At 41.8% G+C, this 17823-nt stretch overlaps 1 protein-coding gene across 1 annotated transcript in view; it reads left to right on the top strand.

Annotated features, from left to right (window-relative positions):
• The window catches only part of LOC144785494 (mycolipanoate synthase-like), a 170061-nt gene that overhangs the window by 110390 nt on the left and 41848 nt on the right, over positions 1-17823 (top strand). The window lies entirely within an intron of this gene.

The following is a 17823-nucleotide window of genomic DNA, read 5'->3' as shown; positions in this document are numbered from 1 at the left end:
AAATAATGCAAATGTGCAAAAAATACATCACCCTTACTGTCATCCCCACATCTTGCTCTGTCTACTATGGCTAAAAAGAGAAAGAGAAACTATTCAAAATGACATGTTGTCATAAATGTTATAAACTACAGCACCCACTCCTATTTTAAATAGCTTTTTTCATAAACTATACTATCTTATCTTAAGGGTGTCAAAAGCATCAGGCACCCAGAAGTTCCAATACAGTAACTTTACTAAAGGCATTGAATAAAGATACACATAAAACCTATAACTCAACACAAAAAGGGAAAACGTTAACTCGCTGAAACATTTCAAGGGATTGTTTCTACATTTTTGTACATTCTCCTGCCATAGCACCAGCATTTAAAAAATAACTCCTCAAAGTTTGCCAGTTTTTGGCATTTTTGAAAGCTACCCTTCAGTTCACTTCTTGGGCCACTCCACTGCACCTGATGTAATAAGTCCAATTCTCTAACTGATAATTAAATGTTGTTTCATTCAGGTGGCTGATTACCTTTGAAGTTCACTCCTACAAAAACATGGCCTCAAACACACCAGAATAATTTTCAATTATTTTAAACCTAAACATTCTACGGTTATTGTCTATGTCTTGTTATATTCCTGTCCACAACTTAGTTCAAATCGAACAGGGAATTCCCTGTTTCAATCTTTAAAAAAAAACATAAGTAAGGAAGTGTAATGTTAATTTTTTTTTGTATGATGTACAGTGTAACATAAAAGTCAATCAAGTATTTTCGACAAATTAAAAAAGAGTAGAGATAATGGATTAATAGCAAAGGAAGAAATGGCAAACACAATGTTTTCTTACATGATTTTTGTTTTATTGTTATGTAAAACCCTAATGGAAAAGGCATCAATTTAGGTTGAAATATTTAGCAGTGCTTAGAATTATTGTATGCAATTCTATCCTGTGCATCAGTTGTCCGCAAAAGAAGGTGAGAAATAATCCCTTGTGTAGTGCAACAAGTTGCTGTGTGCAGGTTTCAAACATTCAAGGTAATGCATAAGGGCAAAATAAAACCACTGATGACTGCTTATGAAAAGTCAAAAGAAGAATTCACAAAGACTGAGTATTTTCACTCTTATGTCTAAAATTACTCAAAATGACTACGTCAATTAAGTGCTCACTACTGACATCTGTGTTACTTACAGATCACAAACCTTAATACCAGCAGTGAAAATAAGTGAGGCCCAATAACTCGTTATTAGAAACAATTGTATTAATAAATGCAGAGTAACACCTTTATTACTAGAGTTCAAGGTCAAATTTAAGTTGTTTACCATAATACAGTTAAATTGACATACAAAGGCATTTGCGTTTTATAACTACTCTATATAAAGGGACTCAAGTCTTCCTCAGTTTACCGTATTACACAAATGTAACCTTTTGATTCCTGGTTTTAGTTAAATACCATTTTCTAAAACAAATACACATGAAAATTATCCTGCCATAAATCATACATGCAGATATGCAGAGGTTAATATTCTATTTATTATCATTGTTGAGAAGGGGATGAAGGGGCATCATTAGCCACTCTGGGTTTTGCCTATAAATAAATATATATATCTTCTGTAAATGCAAACAAGAGGAGCACCAAAAAAGTCTCAATACGTGTATCAAACCATGATTTGGAAATCTTCCAATAACAAGTCCCTAGGCAGTAGGTTCAGTTCAAAAAAGTTCTGTCTTCTTTATTTTAATAATAACAGTTCAATTTCAAAATATCAAATCAGCCAAGATCTTCTTCTCTATCATATCAATCACAATTCATTTCAACATATTAGATCAGCTGACGTGTTTCGTCCTCTAGGGACATCATCAGGGCTTGAGTACTACACTGTGCAATCTGTGTTTTTATCTGTTCAGTTCCTCATGGTATTCACCTGTATTTTAGAAAATATCTCACAAGACTCACTTAATGACGTGTACTTAATTTTCTCTCTGTTTCACTATTTCACACTCCTTCTTTTTCTGAATATTCACAACTTCAATGCTAGACTCTATTTCTGTTTCAAAATGTACTCGATATTTTCTCCTTTTATGTATTCTGTGTCAACAATGCGTTCTTCTGTCTGTATATTACGCTCTCCTTTGGCACGGCCTGATAAATCCTGCCAAACAGAATTTACTGTGCCGTGCCGAAGGAGTGTGAAATAGTGAAATAGAGAGAAAATTAAGTACACGTCATTAAGTGAGTCTTGTGAGATATTTTCTAAAATAAAGGTAAATACCATGAGGAATTGAACAGATAAAAACACAGATTGAGCAGTGCAGTACTCAAGCCCTGATGATGTCCCTAGAGGACGAAACGCGTCGGCTGATCTAATATGTTGAAATGAATTGTGATTGATATGATAGAGAAGAAGATCTTGGCTGATTTCATATTTTGAAATTGAACTGTTAATATTAAAATAAAGAAGAAGGACCTTTTTTGAACTGTACCTACTACCTAAGGACTATTGGAAGATTTGCAAATCATGACTTGATGCACGTATTGAGACTTTTTTGGCGCTCCTCTTGTTTGCATTTATTGTTTCATTTTACAGTGGCATTAGGACGGTGGACCACTAGGAGTGAGCTCCAGTATTTGATAAAAAAAAAATTTGCATTAATAATTGAATAATCAACTAGTGCGCCAAGGTGCTAAGCCCTCACCGCTAAAGTTCAAAATATTGTATTTATCTTCTGTATTGGGTAAGAATGTGCTCTTGCACCCAATTGGAACCTTACTGGAACTCTCTTCAAGAGATAAGAGAATTGGACACAAGTTATAGATTACCATGGCAGATATGTCAAGTCTTCGTTTCATTTACTTGGGCTCCCTGGACTATTGGAAAAGACGGATTCTATATCTAAGCTTGTGATACCCATAGATAACAGATATTCAGAGGTTGTCTCCAACAAGATATTTCAGGAGATGGATCTGGGAAGTTTGGCTGGGAAGTTCTTGGATATCAAACCAATTTGGGAGTTTAAGCTCATACTTGATAAAATTGAATCACCAGAAGCCAAATCATTATATGTGAAATTTATAATAGCAATGCTTCCAGTTAATTGCTTCTGTTGCAAATGGCATACAACTGTAATAATTTCAGATGTGTGTCCCCTTTGTTCAACACATTCAGAAATAGAGGCCCATTTGCTTTTTTTCCACTGCTAACCACTGGATTAGGAGGAAATTGGTTGAACCCATTTGTTGGAGATTGAAAATAATGGATTATCAGATTGCATTGAGGCTGTGTTCGAGGTGGACACCAAGAGATGAATGTTTTTTCAGTGTATAACTATTTGTATTCAGCGTGGGGACTAAAGTGCAGTCACAAATGTGCCATAATGGAGTACCATACGTAATCAGTTTCAGATTTCTATTACTTAGCGTAGATTTACTGATTTGTAGCACTCTTATGGTTAAGGATAAGTTTTTATAGTTAGGAAAACTTTAGTTATTCTTTCTATACAAACCCAACTTAAACTAAACAAACATTAGAAATCCTAAAGTAATAGAAAAAAACTTTAATTTATAATGTATTCTTCACAAACCCAAATGTAAATTAGACAAGAATTAGAAATTCTAAAGGTATAGTTATAACTTAAACGAATAATTTATGCACCACCTTCAAATTAGTGTAAGCCACACACCACCATACACAGTGTTGTCAACTTGCCCACCACCCTACATTAATTATACCTCAGCACTCTACCATGCAAAGTGTTCTCATAAATGATTTCATTACACATGTGATGAGTCTTGTTAGGAATGCTATCATTTAACAGGCTATAAGCTATGCACTATGTAAGGGTATAAGCAGTACATCTAGAAGGCATGAGTTATAATGAAGGTAGTGTGGCAAGAAAGTTGACAACACTGTGTATGGAGATGCTCAACTTATAGTAATTTGACGTCTTCTAGAGAGGGGTGGCATAAAGTGAAACGATGTGTCATAGAGTACACTGCCTTGTCATAGAGTAGAGTGGACTGTCGTAGAGGGGAGTGACGGACAGTGTAGTGTGCACTAGGGGTGGGCAGTAAACTACGCACCACCGGTGGAGTTCGTGGAATTTTGCCATTAGGTCGACAAAAACTCTGCCATTCGCCATGTAGCGGAGTTTGCCGGCTCACACCTCTAACCTAATCTTGAATTGTGAAAGCTTGATTCCACGAACGTCATAAACCTTTATGTAGAGTGTAGTCTTTTATCTTTGTCTATCTCAGCTTTAGCGTTGCATGATTAGTTCAGTTCCCTTTCTTCCAATTGATACGCTCATTCCTCCGGGCCGCAAGGAGCACTGTGGAGCCACTTTCCCCTGAGGGGCCATAGAGATGTGGTGTACTGTAAACTGAGCCCTTTTAACCCCTAGGATACAAAGGCGTACGATGCCCAACATCTGCACAGCACCCAACTGCACATAGAAAAGCACACAGTCAAAAGCTTTAGATTCCCACATGACCCAGAAGGATGAGGAGCTGATACGTGGCAACCTGGGGCATGTACGAGCAAAGTAGTTATTGCGAGAACTCTGCGAACACACTGAGCAATATAATGCAATCCAAACTGCAGCATCACACTGGAAATTGGTTTAGTGATGTTACAATCACTGTTGTCTCAAAGGAGCATAAAGAGAGGTCGCAGAAGTGTCACAGAGAGGTCCCAGAAGGGTCGCTGAAGGTATAACACAGCCCCAGGTTTATGGCCTTAAACAGCAGAGTTACCCAAACCTCATATGATCAAGACTTCGAGAGCATGAACACATCATGCTCTGATTGGAGTGATTGCCTAAGTACAGACGTGCAGCAGCTGCAATATGGAAATGTAGGAAGCTGGCTCTGTATATACTATTTCTCACAAAAAGAGGGACTATGGGCTTTTAACAGGTCCAGCATACTTGCCAAACATAGAGGGCCCTATATTCCAACAGGAGGAACCCCTGTACCACTGTTGTTCTTGACCACAATAGCCTGTCCCCCTCTCCCTTCCAGTTAGGAACTGCATACTCTTTGTATTTACATCTGTATATACTATTCCAAAAATAGGTCTAGTGTGCACAGAGTCAGTGGATCAACAAAGGCTTATAGAAGTAAATGTAGATAATACCTTACTTTCTATTTGTGGGAGTGTGGGCAAGCAGTAAGGCTTTATCAGAGGGTAGTGTTAAGCATTCATTCTGCACACTCAGGCAAGAAATTATGTCACACAACTGTGTATAGGTCCACCCTTCCTCCCCTCCTAGCCCACGTGCTTTTTTTATGTTGCACCATTCAATGTTGTGGTTTACTGTTGCACGCTGTATGCATATGAAACCATGTTTTAAAAAATAAGTGTATGGGAAGGGATGAGCAAGTTTATGTAACTGAGTAAAGGTAAGTAAGAGTTGCTTTATTACTTTATATGTTTTCAAATAAGCACCACAGCCCTACCATATTGTTCAAACAGGCACCTAGCCCGTGTCCTGGGTTTTAAAGAGAAATGTGGAGTAGTTAAGTGTTGTGTTGCTATTTAAAGAAAATCTATTTTTTAAGTACACTGTACTATATTATATTTCCCCATTAAAACCCAGAACGCAGAGTAAGTGTGGTCTAAACAATCTTTTTTCCTTCCAAAATTGAAAGTGCAAAATATAGTTACCACCAAGCTTAGCATGTGTTCTGGGATATTAGGATAAATATATAGTAGAATGTTTTTTAAACTTTATTACATACTTCTTCACATTTTTTAAGTACAGTGTACTACACTATATTCCCTCTTAAAATGTAGAACTAGACTAAGCATAAAATTAAAAAATATATACATGTACAGTATATTTCCCCTGTAGTAGAGTTTTTTACAATGTAATGTACTTGTGTTCCGATAATCTGTTACATATTTAATTGTTTAAAAAAAATGTAAAGTAGCATAGTACTTTCTAGATAGTATGGCTATACCCTCGAAACTTTTTTCTTAAAACAAATTTAACATTGGTGGGGCCAAATCTGGCTCCCAACAGTGATACCCACCTGAACCTCAAGCTACACTGAGCAGGGAAGCCTCAGAGGGTATAGCACTGGCATCAGATGACATCTTTAAGCTGCCATAATCAAGAGACTGGGGACCCCAGAGAAATGTCCTGCCCTGCACCTCCCTGTGCAATGAACAATGAGGCATAGCCACTTCCTGGCTAAGGGAGCCCTGCGGACCTGAGATGGCAGCCCTTGTGACACATCACAGGCAATCATGGCTGATCCTGGATCGCAGCTGCAAATGGAGTGTAGTCGGCACACCTGGCGCCTTGGACAATGCGGGGTTGTGGGCGCCTTGACCATACAGCACCTCCCCCTCCCCACATCACCTTCTCATCACTCCCCTGAGGGGGGTACTATGCCCTGCCTATTGCCCTTACCTGCCTTCCCATCCTACAGGTCCATCGACATTAGCCTGTGGTGGGGAACGCTCTATACGTGCCTCGCCCTCGTATTCCAGAGGTCTCACGGCTTGGGGGGACAGCTGAGGCATGGATCACCTCGGATGATCCAGCACAGGACAACAGAAAGGTGACCCATGGGGTGAGCAGAGGGGACACCAGTTAAGATCCCCATCCTTGAGGGACTGCAGGCTATTGGGTGCATGGGGCTTTCCCCCCACCGGTCAGCTACCATGCAGCAGGGACCTGATTGACCCAAGTGTGGTCCCACGAGCTTCGAGCACCAATGAGGCTGACTGCCTCACGGGAGGGGCTGGCAGACACCACTGGTTTGGGCCCGATGTGGTGGCAGCGCCAGCTGGCACTTGAGCCCCTGGCAGGGTTCAGACCAGATGCCGGGACACCATTTAGCAACCTCCTGTGGTGCATGCCGGGGCCGCTCACCGTGGATCTCCATGAAATATCCCATGGACTGCAGGAAGTGGTCTTTAAGAGGTTCCGGGGCAGTTTGGACCCCAGTGGATATTTGATCCATGCCTTTTAGCTTTTGACTCTTCAGCCTCCTCATCTGCCACAGGTGTGGGGGGGCCACTCCCTCTTTGTCCCTCTTTTCCCCCTTTGACACTGCGACAAGCTGGGGACCAGCAAGTGCCCTCAGGGAAGCCCCCCTTTCATCTTCTCGCCGGCACCTGTGGTCCTCCCCTGATGTGCAGAGGCATTTGCGGGGATGACCACACACCTCATCCTCAGCCCCTCTATTTGACTGATCATCACTGTCTTGCTGGCCACTGTCCAGCCTAGGAGTCGCTCTTAGACTGGCTGCCTGTTGTTGACCCACGCATATTCCATCATTGGGAACTTTGCACTGACAGCCATGGGATTCAGGAAGTTGATAAGGAAGCTGCTTTTCACTGAGGTTGTCTCTCAAACCAAATCATTGCCCCCTCCATTGGGACTCTCAGGGGCCACAATAGACCTGATCCTCAAAGAAATCACGGCAGTGGGGAACAGACTTGTGGTCATGGATGCGAAAATGTCTGACCTCACAGCAGAGACAAAAACAAATCAGGTGGATAACCCCAGCTTCCATGACAATGTGGAGGGTCTAGATTACTGCCTGTCCTTTTTGGAAGCCAGACTTGATCTTATTCTGGGTACTAGGAACTCAGGGTCTTGCGTGACAAGATTACCTGCCTCGAGGTCCGGAGCCACAGAGACAACGCCCGCTTCTGTGGCATCCTGGAGAAGGCAGAAGGCACTGAATTACAGGACTTTTTCTGGGATTTCCTGCCCATCCTCCTAGGGATAACTTCCTTGCTCCTGTTGAAAATGTCCACAGAATCTTCCCATGCCGGCCACTGGGGCCATTGAGTGTAAGGCCCATCATTGCATGTTTCATCAGGCCCAGCAGACACTTGCAGTGGCAAATTTGCATGGGCCCTATGACTTCAAGGGCCACAAGATGTAGATCGTGGCTGACTTTTCAAGGGAGACAAATGAGAAGCGGTGGGCCTTCTTGTCCCTCAGACCACCACTGCGCAAGTTGGAAATAAAGTTTCCCCTCTTTGAGCAGGTGAGCATGTAGATAATAATGGACGGCACATCCAAGGACTTCTACGACCGGGAGGCATTGCAGTCCTTCCTGGATGGTCTGTGAGACGGGGTCATGGATACGGCTCTGATCTTCCTGACTCCCTCCAACACGAACATGGACCTGCTGCTGCTGGTGAGTGAGGACACACATCCTCGGGAGCCCAGACACCAGGACAAGTTGCATCGCATGACAGAAGGCGATCAAGATCTGGGGGAGATGAGGCAGGTCAGGGGCCACAATAGGTCATGTCCCAACTGAAGATGGGGTCACCCAATGATTGACAGGCCCTGAGACAGTTAGTCTATACAGGGCTCATTGGACCTGGCTGAGTATGGCATGAGTGCTTACAGCTGATGGTTTAGCATTGGATGTTTTGAGTTCTCTGTTCATTGCTAATGGTGTGCTCCCTGCTGACTCACTGTTACAGGTGCTGCCCAACTCCTGTGCCCCCCCATCCCCAGAGGCATCCTTCCCCATGCTGAGATGCCTTGCCCATCAGGGTGGATAAAAGCCTCTTAGATCTGTGGTGTCACTTGCACCTCACGAACAAAGAATACACCTGCGTGGTACTAAATCAGGTAGGACTCCTTTCTCATGACACCCCATGCTCCCGCTCATGAACGAACCTTCCATCTTGGAGGACACACTCTCAGACCACTTTCCAATCCACTTCTTGACTGATCTGGTCTCTCACAGGAAATACGCAAGCCGTGGCACCTTAACCTTTCCTGCTATACCTAGCCCAGGGGTAAGGAACAACTCAAATCACAAATTTGTGCCTATCTGGAGCATAACTACTGATAGGTGGACTTGGCTCTGACCCTCTGGGCGGCGGCAAAAGCGACCATTAGGGGCCAACTGATGAGTGATGCAGCTTTTTCCTACAAACAGAGAGAAGTGTGGCAGAGAACATTGGAGGTAGACATAGCCAGCTTCACATGCACCTACACAGCCCACCCCTCTATTGCCCTTAGGCGCAGCCTCAAGAAGGCGCGCATGAAACTCACTTGTTTCTTCACCTCCAATGGCGACTAGGGTGTTCTAGAAATTGAGGTACAGGCATTATCAGGGACCTTGTCAGTCGCCCACAGGAAATTTTGGAAGCATTCACTTCCAATTATCAGGATCTCCACTCCCACGAAACGGTACCTGATCCAGATCGCTTCCTTTCTTGGCACCATACTACTGCCCATCCTCACGGAGAGGGGTAGTGAATTACTCCAGGGAGAGATCATAAAGGAGGAGATTGAGCAAGCCATATCTAACCTTTCCTACCATTAAGCTCCAGGTGATCATGACTTACAGCTGCATTTTACAAGTGGACTAGGGCTGAGGTAGTGGATTCTGTCCATGATGCTTTCAAGGTGGCCCACCTGTCAGGCTCCCTAGGCCTCATCTCCAACGGGGCCCTTATCACAGTTCTCCCCAAGCCAGTTAAAGACCTCCTTCTCTGTAGTAGCTATCAGCCCAACTCCCTTCTTAATGGTGACTTCAAGATCTTGGCAAGCATATTGGTGGCCCGCTGCAAATGGGTTTTTTCTTCCCTGGTAAATCATAGACAGGTGGGGTTTTTCCTTGGTCGATCGTCACACAACCATATACATACAATGGCCCATGCGATCTGTTTGGCTGCGAACCTGTCAGAAGAGGCTCTGGACACCAAAAAGGCCTTTGACATGATACCTGTTTGTTGCACTTTGGAAATTAAATTTGGGCTTGGCATCAATTTAATCTCCAGGGTCAATTGGCTCTACGACTCCCCTTGGCACAGATCAATTGCGGCAGTTTCCTCTCAGGTTACTTTCCCGGTCTGCTGAGGATGAAACAGGGGTATCTGCTGTCCCCTTTGCTGTTCCTCCTCACCATGGAGCCCCTAGTGGTAAAAATATCCCGCTCAAACTCTTGGTACTACTCTCTTCCATGACAACTGAAAAATGCTCCCTCTTGACCTATAAATACTTTTATCGTAGGAGTGGTCTCTCAAACACAGGGCATACACTGACAATGTCTACACAAATTGTACATTTTTTCTCATTTTATTTTATTTTACAATGGAAAAAAAAAAAATTCTTTTTTTATCATCATTTTACACTTATAACATTTATAAAAATATATACTTTCCACATAAAAGCTTCGGGGGAATATTATTTCACCACAATGAAACAATGCAAATATATCTTTGGTTGATCAAATTCATACGAACACTAGAATCAATTAATTATGCACAAGACAGGTAAAGAGCTGCACACACACAACACATACATTCTTCCTAAGCATCCATTCCATTACAAAAACACACAATGTTTCCTATAGCATTGGGTCTGATGTCCAATTAATGACCAGAGTCATTAGATTTGAAAGAGGGGAGATGGTCGACGCGTTTCGGTGGAAAGAACAGGAGTACGAACCACCTTCTTCAGGACCAGTCAGATACAGTGCAATATAGGGCCTCTAAACCTGTAGTGCAGATCTTTCTGAGAGACAAAAACATAGATATAGCGGCACTTCTCAAAATTGTAAAGACCTGTCACGCGATCTGGTATATTGTCAGAGGAGAATGACCCAGATTTCTATTACTTTATTGATAGAGTGATACGGACAGCTGTTTGCTGTAAGATATATAGGTAGTCACTATCAGGCAGGAGGCAGCTGACTGCAATCTCTAGATTCAACTTGTCTTTACTGTAAGATGTATAAGTCACTATCAGGCAGGAGGCGGCTGACTGCAATCTCTAAATTCGACTTGTCTTTGGCTAAACATGTGGAGGGGACACCACCTTTTCAATTGTTTATCCGTAGCTATGCAGATGTCACAACCGTCTAAAAATACGACATATCTTTAAAATGTCCGCACGTCTTAAGAGCTCGAGATTTCTAATCCCCTTCGCAGGCCGCCACCGTCATCGTCCTCGGGTTATTTGATACTGCTGTATCGAATAACCCGAGGACGATGGCGGTGGCATAGCTACGGATAAACAATTGAAAAGATGGCGTCCCTTCCACATTTTTAGCCAAAGACAAGTCGAATTTAGAGATTGCAGTCAGCCGCCTCCTGCCTGATAGTGACTTCTTATACATCTTACAGTAAAGACAAGTCGAATCTAGAGATTGCAGTCAGCTGCCTCCTGCCTGATAGTGACTACCTATATATCTTACAGCAAACAGCTGTCCGTATCACTCTATCAATAAAGTAATAGAAATCTGGGTCATTCTCCTCTGACAATATACCAGATCGCGTGACAGGTCTTTACAATTTTGAGAAGTGCCGCTATATCTACGTTTTTGTCTCTCAGAAAGATCTGCACTCCAGGTTTAGAGTCCCTATATCGCACTGTATCTGACTGGTCCTGAAGAAGGTGGTTCGTACTCCTGTTCTTTCCACCGAAACGCGTCGACCATCTCCCCTCTTTCAAATCTAATGACTCTGGTCATTAATTGGACATCAGACCCAATGCTATAGGAAACATTGTGTGTTTTTGTAATGGAATGGATGCTTAGGAAGAATGTATGTGTTGTGTGTGTGCAGCTCTTTACCTGTCTTGTGCATAATTAATTGATTTAGTGTTCGTATGAATTTGATCAACCAAAGATATATTTGCATTGTTTCATTGTGGTGAAATAATATTCCCCCGAAGCTTTTATGTGGAAAGTATATATTTTTATAAATGTTATAAGTGTAAAATTATGATAAAAAAAGAAAAAAATAATTTTTCCATTGTAAAATAAAATAAAATGAGAAAAAATTTACAATTTGTGTAGACATTGTCAGTGTATGCCCTGTGTTTGAGAGACCACTCCTACGATAAAAGTATTTATAGGTCAAGAGGGAGCATTTTTCAGTTGTCTTGTTATTTCCTTTCCCCTCTACTCCCTGACCTGAATGTAACTCCTAGAGGGGGTCCCCATTGCTTCACTATTTACTACTCTCTTCCATCCCAGTGCTGCTGGAGACTGTTGATGCTTTCACGGTCATCTCTCGCTACAAAATTAATTGGCAGAAGAGTGAGGATTTACCGTTCTTGAGGGTAGCCACCTGTGCCACCATTGCTGGATTCCTGTTCTAGGGGAGAGCCTTCCTTCTTAAAAACCTTACCATCAATGATAACACATAGTGGCAGATAACCTGGAACGGCTCCTGATGAGGATGAGGCTTGATTTTGAGAAGTGGACCCACCTGAACCTATCATTATGGAGGAGATCAAAGGCAATGCAGATGGTGACCCTCCAGTGGTTCACCTTTGTACTAGGCATGCTTCCCCTAATGATACCCCTTAAGATGTAACAGTAGATTAACGCAAGCATCTAGTCCTTCATCTGGGGGCCGATGAGATCCCTCCTAGCCATGAAGAAACGTATTGCCTTGGTCTCTCCTCCGTTCAGCATTATTGCATGGCCCTGCAGTTGGCACAACTGGGGGATATGCCCACCCGGGTCTGGGATCTCCCACTGTGGGTCGCGAAAGAGAAACGAATTGCGGATACCCCAGCAAAAGTGCTCTCCCTACATATGCCCATCGTCACCAAAGCTGGGTTGGGGAACCCTATCATACAGGCGATATCCAGACCGTAGACACTGGCCCACATTCTTCTCTCAGTGGAGGCTGACCTTTATGATAAGGTACCCTTTTGGTACAATGATGGCATTGCATGGGGGGCATGATCAATTAGGGCACCCTGGCAGGATGCAGGATTCACACTCTGAGCCATCTGATATCTTAGGGGAACTCAAATCTTTTGCAGTGCTACAGGAAGAATTTGACCTGCCTCCTAGACAACAGTGGGGATACACACAATTGCGCCATTGACTCACACACATGCTGGGACCCCAACCCTGACCTTTCCGTCCCTCGCAAGTGCTCGACTTTCTCAATCATGGGGGCACTTTAAGGGTGTGATGTCTGGTGTTGATAACCTTCTGACTCTCCATCACTGCTCCCAGCCACAGCCAGCGTGTCTGAAGGCAACCTGGCAGGCTCGCCTCCAGATGGAGTATAAAGAGGAGGGCTGGGTGGATCTACTAGAGAACCTTGGACGGGGCGCGCTGGAGACCTGGATGAAATTCTGTCTTTTCAAGATCTTGCAGGGTTGGTACTGGATGCCAGCAAGGGTCAAGTCGCGGGCCTCTTGCTCCACTGTTCTTACTAGCAGTGTGTCTATGAATATTGTGGCATTGTTCGTCTGATCATCCGCACCTTCAGGACCAAGATGGGAATATGTTGAGGGAGTCAATGGCTGTCTCTTTTTCATTGCTGGACCTGCAGGTCCTACTTCATGTCCTAGCAGACTTTCCCCAGTTGAATCATCATTCCTGTAGGTTGCTCACCACCGCCCTCAAACCAGCCAAGATTTTCATCCTATGTCACTGGCGTTCCCAGCAGTTGCCAACGCATGAGTAATGGTTCACAGCTATGTACAAAACCGCCTCTTATGAGAGAATATTTTACAATTTGCTGGATTTGGCCAACATGTTTCTTCTTATCTGATCTCCTTTATTGAGGGTGGGCAGATGCTCTGTGTTTTGTGTCTTTCTTTGTGTTAGTGTTCTTGACCTTGCACTTCTGTGGTCCCCCCCACAGACTCCTCTTTCATCCCCTCTCTTACTCCCCCTTCTGTCCCCATCTCCCCCACCTTCCCCTCTCCCTCTATCTCCTTTGCTACCTCTCTGAACTCATATGATTCCCTTTACTCCTTCATCCTTTCTCCCCCTCCCTCTGTCCACCTATTCTCTCACCTATACCTCCTTGGTTCCCTCCACTTTGCGTTCCAACTTGCTAATACGCCTCTGCTAACCCCTTCCCCTTCTGTTCCCATCCTATCCTCCTCATTGACTTATCTTTTTCCATTCAGCCCTCATCCATCCTAGTCACTATCTACTTGCTTGTTGAGTTGTGTTCTTCCATTTGGAGCCATTGTGTTACCACTGACAGTCGTAACCGTTCATTGTATTTCAGTCTTTGTGGATTGCTGAACCCTTCTGGGAGCTTTTGGCATTGTTCTTTCTTAAAATCTAAATAAATGACTTACCACAAAAAAAGTAAATTAAATAAGAACAAAACTTGAAAATACACTATAGTACACTATATTTGCAGAATATAGTGTAGTACAGCATATTTTAAATTTTTTTACATATTTTTTTTTAAATACCACAGTATTTCCTTGCTAGTATTGCAGTAGGGAAAAAAATAAACCCTGCTACTTATCTATATATATCTAAGGCACTATCCCAGAACACAGTGTAAGCTGGTACAAAGGGGTGCAACGAAAAAATTGGGATTCCAAAACTCGTTTTGGCCCCAATGCAATTTTCATAGACTTTGTACATGTAGCAGCCAAATGCCAAGTTGGGTGTACATGAAATTTGTCAGGATTATACATTATGGTGTGCAGAATATGTTTTTGGGTATTACAGTTTAGAATGTTTTAAGTTATAAGGTATTTTAGCTCAGTGATATCAGTGTTGCTGCAGTTTTTTGTGCAATACCATTTTACACGCCAATGACAAGTCATAATGTGAGTGGTTAATGACTGCCATTACAAAGCTAAAGGCAGCCAAGTTGTTTTAAGCACACCTCATCTGTAGGATAGTATTAGGTTTTATACGTTTTCCCTACCTATTAACACTTTTTAAAAATTATAAAAGGTAGGGAAAGTTATTTATCAGTTTCTGTATGTTTAACAAATAAAATCATAGAGTACCACATCACTTGCTAGGAAGTAATTAACATTTTTTTTAAATATATATAAAAAAATACACTCTGCTAGGCAATATTTTACAAAAATAGGGAACTACAGTGTATTTTAATTTTTTTATAAACTTTATTCTTTATATAAATAAAAGTGGACAGAGTACCACGGTAACCCCTACAAATTACCACTCTACTTACATTTTCTTTATATTTTAGTTTTCAAAAAACATACCACTTCCTAGGTACGCCAGAAACGTTTTTAAAAATATATAAAGAAAATTTAATACATTTACATACATATTACCACTTTAATAAAGTGGTAATAGGTAGGGAACAACAATAAAACTTACCACTTATCTATATCTAAGCCCTTACCCAGAAAACTGGCAAAAGTGTAGTAAAATATTTGTGAGGAGCAATGTGTTAAGCTATTCTCTATTTACAATCATAAGATTACAATTTATATTCATTTATTGTTTTTAATTGCAAACATGAAAGCAATATTTTTATAAACTTTTTGGGATCACATCAACACTTAATAAAAATCCGAGTTCTTTTATTCAGGGGATTATGACGAAGTTGATCCAAATCATAGAACTTGCATGCTTTACAATAAATCCATCATGAATAATGAAAACATTTATGTGATCTGCTTCATAGATTTTTGATGAATAATCTCCTGTACTTGTTAACTAAAAAAAACACCATAATAAATACAGCCATAGCCAAAACGTGTTTTGCGGTAATAAGCCGCTGTTTCAGGGCCGGGAGAAGATACAGGTAAGTTCTGTCCAAAATATTTCAAAAATCTCATTGGGATGTCTCATTACTTTATACACTCACAAAATCTTTGTCACTACTGCTCTTCAGAGGTCTCGGTTTTACCAGTTTGAATTAGTTACATAGACCTCACAATTTAAAGTGGTAAGATATCCTCAAGGGCCCAGGTTTTAACCCTCCTCATGATAAGGTATTATTCAAATCTTCCATCCATCCAATGCTCATCTTTCTATTGTGACAAGGCTTCACATAAGACTGGGTAATAGTAATCACTGATAAAATGTTGATGTTGCATTTGGATGGCTTCTACAGAAAATGATAGCCTTCCCCATGATGTCTTTGGATTCCTTTTTCCATTTACAATTCATGTTTACAATTGCAAATCCCCAAAGCCACGTGCTCCTTTTCCTTATTAAGGAGTGTTCAATTTGTTATATTTCCTATTTAAAGCTAGTAACTTCCTGTCATAATGTCTGCGCCACTTATGTTGTCCCATGACGACTGCTGTACCTACAATGATGATGTAGCTGATAAAAAAGAACTAAATGGGAAGGTAAATTCACATAAAAAGATAGTATTTACAGATTTTACAAATTGGACACTGTTCACTCATTAGAAGGATCTGAGGATTCAAATGGGAAATTCTGCTCTGGTGACCTATGTAATTCTTGCATATGTGTACCTGTCAGGTCCTAATGATAAGAAGATTTAAAAGTGATTCTGGGTACACTGGCACAACAAGTGGCTTATTATAGCTTAAAAACGTATGCTGACCGCAGTATTGATATTCACTGTTCTATTGATACAGAATTATTAGGTGTTTCCAAAACTGAGACTAGTTTCAATTCAGCAAAGGTCTTCTCCCAGAGTTTTGCATACATTTGGGAAAAGGCTGCCCGAAAGACCCCTTCAAAACATGCTTTTTCTCCAGCGAGCTGGGGGAGAGTGATTTCCAGAGGGTACATTTCTAGGTCTAGAGGGTTAATTGCTGATTGATTGGGAAATGAGGGTCCTTTTTCAAAATATGCTTTCTGGGTTATTGAGAGAACCTTATATAGCACAATCCAAGCCACTAGGAGCCACCACACATTCCATCATTAAGTTAAGGGTGTAATTGTTTCCCTAAGCTAAGTGCCTGACCTGTGTTCGGATAAGGCAAAAAGGTAATGGGTGGAATGCTTGGCTTAATCTCAGCCACTCTCTAGACATGAACCCACGCAATCCCAGACCCAGTTAGGCCTAGTTGGTCCTTCAATACTATATTCTCAATTTGGCGTAAGTGAACCAGTCGGATTTTGGGATACCTGCATAGGGATAGAGACAATAATCATGTCTGGAACAGATAACAAGAAAGTAGACAAATGGGCATGTTGGATGCTGTTAACAATGACAAGGTTGTTAAAAGCTTGGGAGAATTCCTTTCATATATTCTGTAATGCTTTATATTATCTCACAGTTGCCTCACTCCTGCATTTCTTGCAAAGGTCATGGCAAATGTGTAGTAAGATAGTTCTTCTTTTCCTGACTAGGAAACCTATATGTGTAATGCATGATGCATGTTTATTTTCACTTAGCTAATGGTAATGTTTATTAGTCTGAATCAAGTCTTCATTATTATAACCTTGAATTCTCTCCTTACATGATCCTTGCCACATGTCTCATTCCACCCAGCTGGGTTTTTGAATGCACAGGAGAATTGCTGGAGAAAAATCATTTTATTGGTCAGAATGCAGTCTGGGGGCTAGGCTAAAAACAAGCAAGTATAAGAGTAATGAAAAGTATGATCATTAGTATTATTATTGATTGAGCCATTACATGCACTCTTTTCGTATAGGCATAACAGTAAGGGCCCAAATATGACTTTGGTGGTGGGACGCCGGGCTTGCCCTGCCACCACACCACCAAAACTGTTCAGATCACCCACCTGATTAGGAGTTTCATCCTGTCTGGTGGGCTAGTTTTGGAGTTTCCCCGGCAGTTCCTCTGAAAAAGGTCACCGCAATGGGAACACCAAAAACAGTTTCTGCACGGCATGCACTGAAAAGTCCTTTCCGTACAGGAACTGGGGTGTACGCACATGGTGTGCCCCCTGTGTGTATTTCCTTTCATTTTCTACAGGGAAGTCCGTAGTCCAGGCACTTTTTACCATCAATGCTGGACTATGGAAATACCTATACTTGGGACTTCCTGACTACCTGATAAACAAGCTTCAGGTGGTCAAGAACATGGCAGCCAGTATGTTCCCTTGCCTTCCTTCGACAATGGATATGTCCCTGCACCTACCTGTCCTTCACTTGCAGTTGGAGAATCCTCTTTAAGACTCTAGTTTTGGTACACATGGCACTT

Source organism: Lissotriton helveticus, chromosome 10, assembly GCF_964261635.1.
Source record: "Lissotriton helveticus chromosome 10, aLisHel1.1, whole genome shotgun sequence".
Taxonomy (NCBI): Eukaryota; Metazoa; Chordata; class Amphibia; order Caudata; family Salamandridae; genus Lissotriton; species Lissotriton helveticus.
This window is presented reverse-complemented; position numbering and strand designations above follow the sequence as displayed.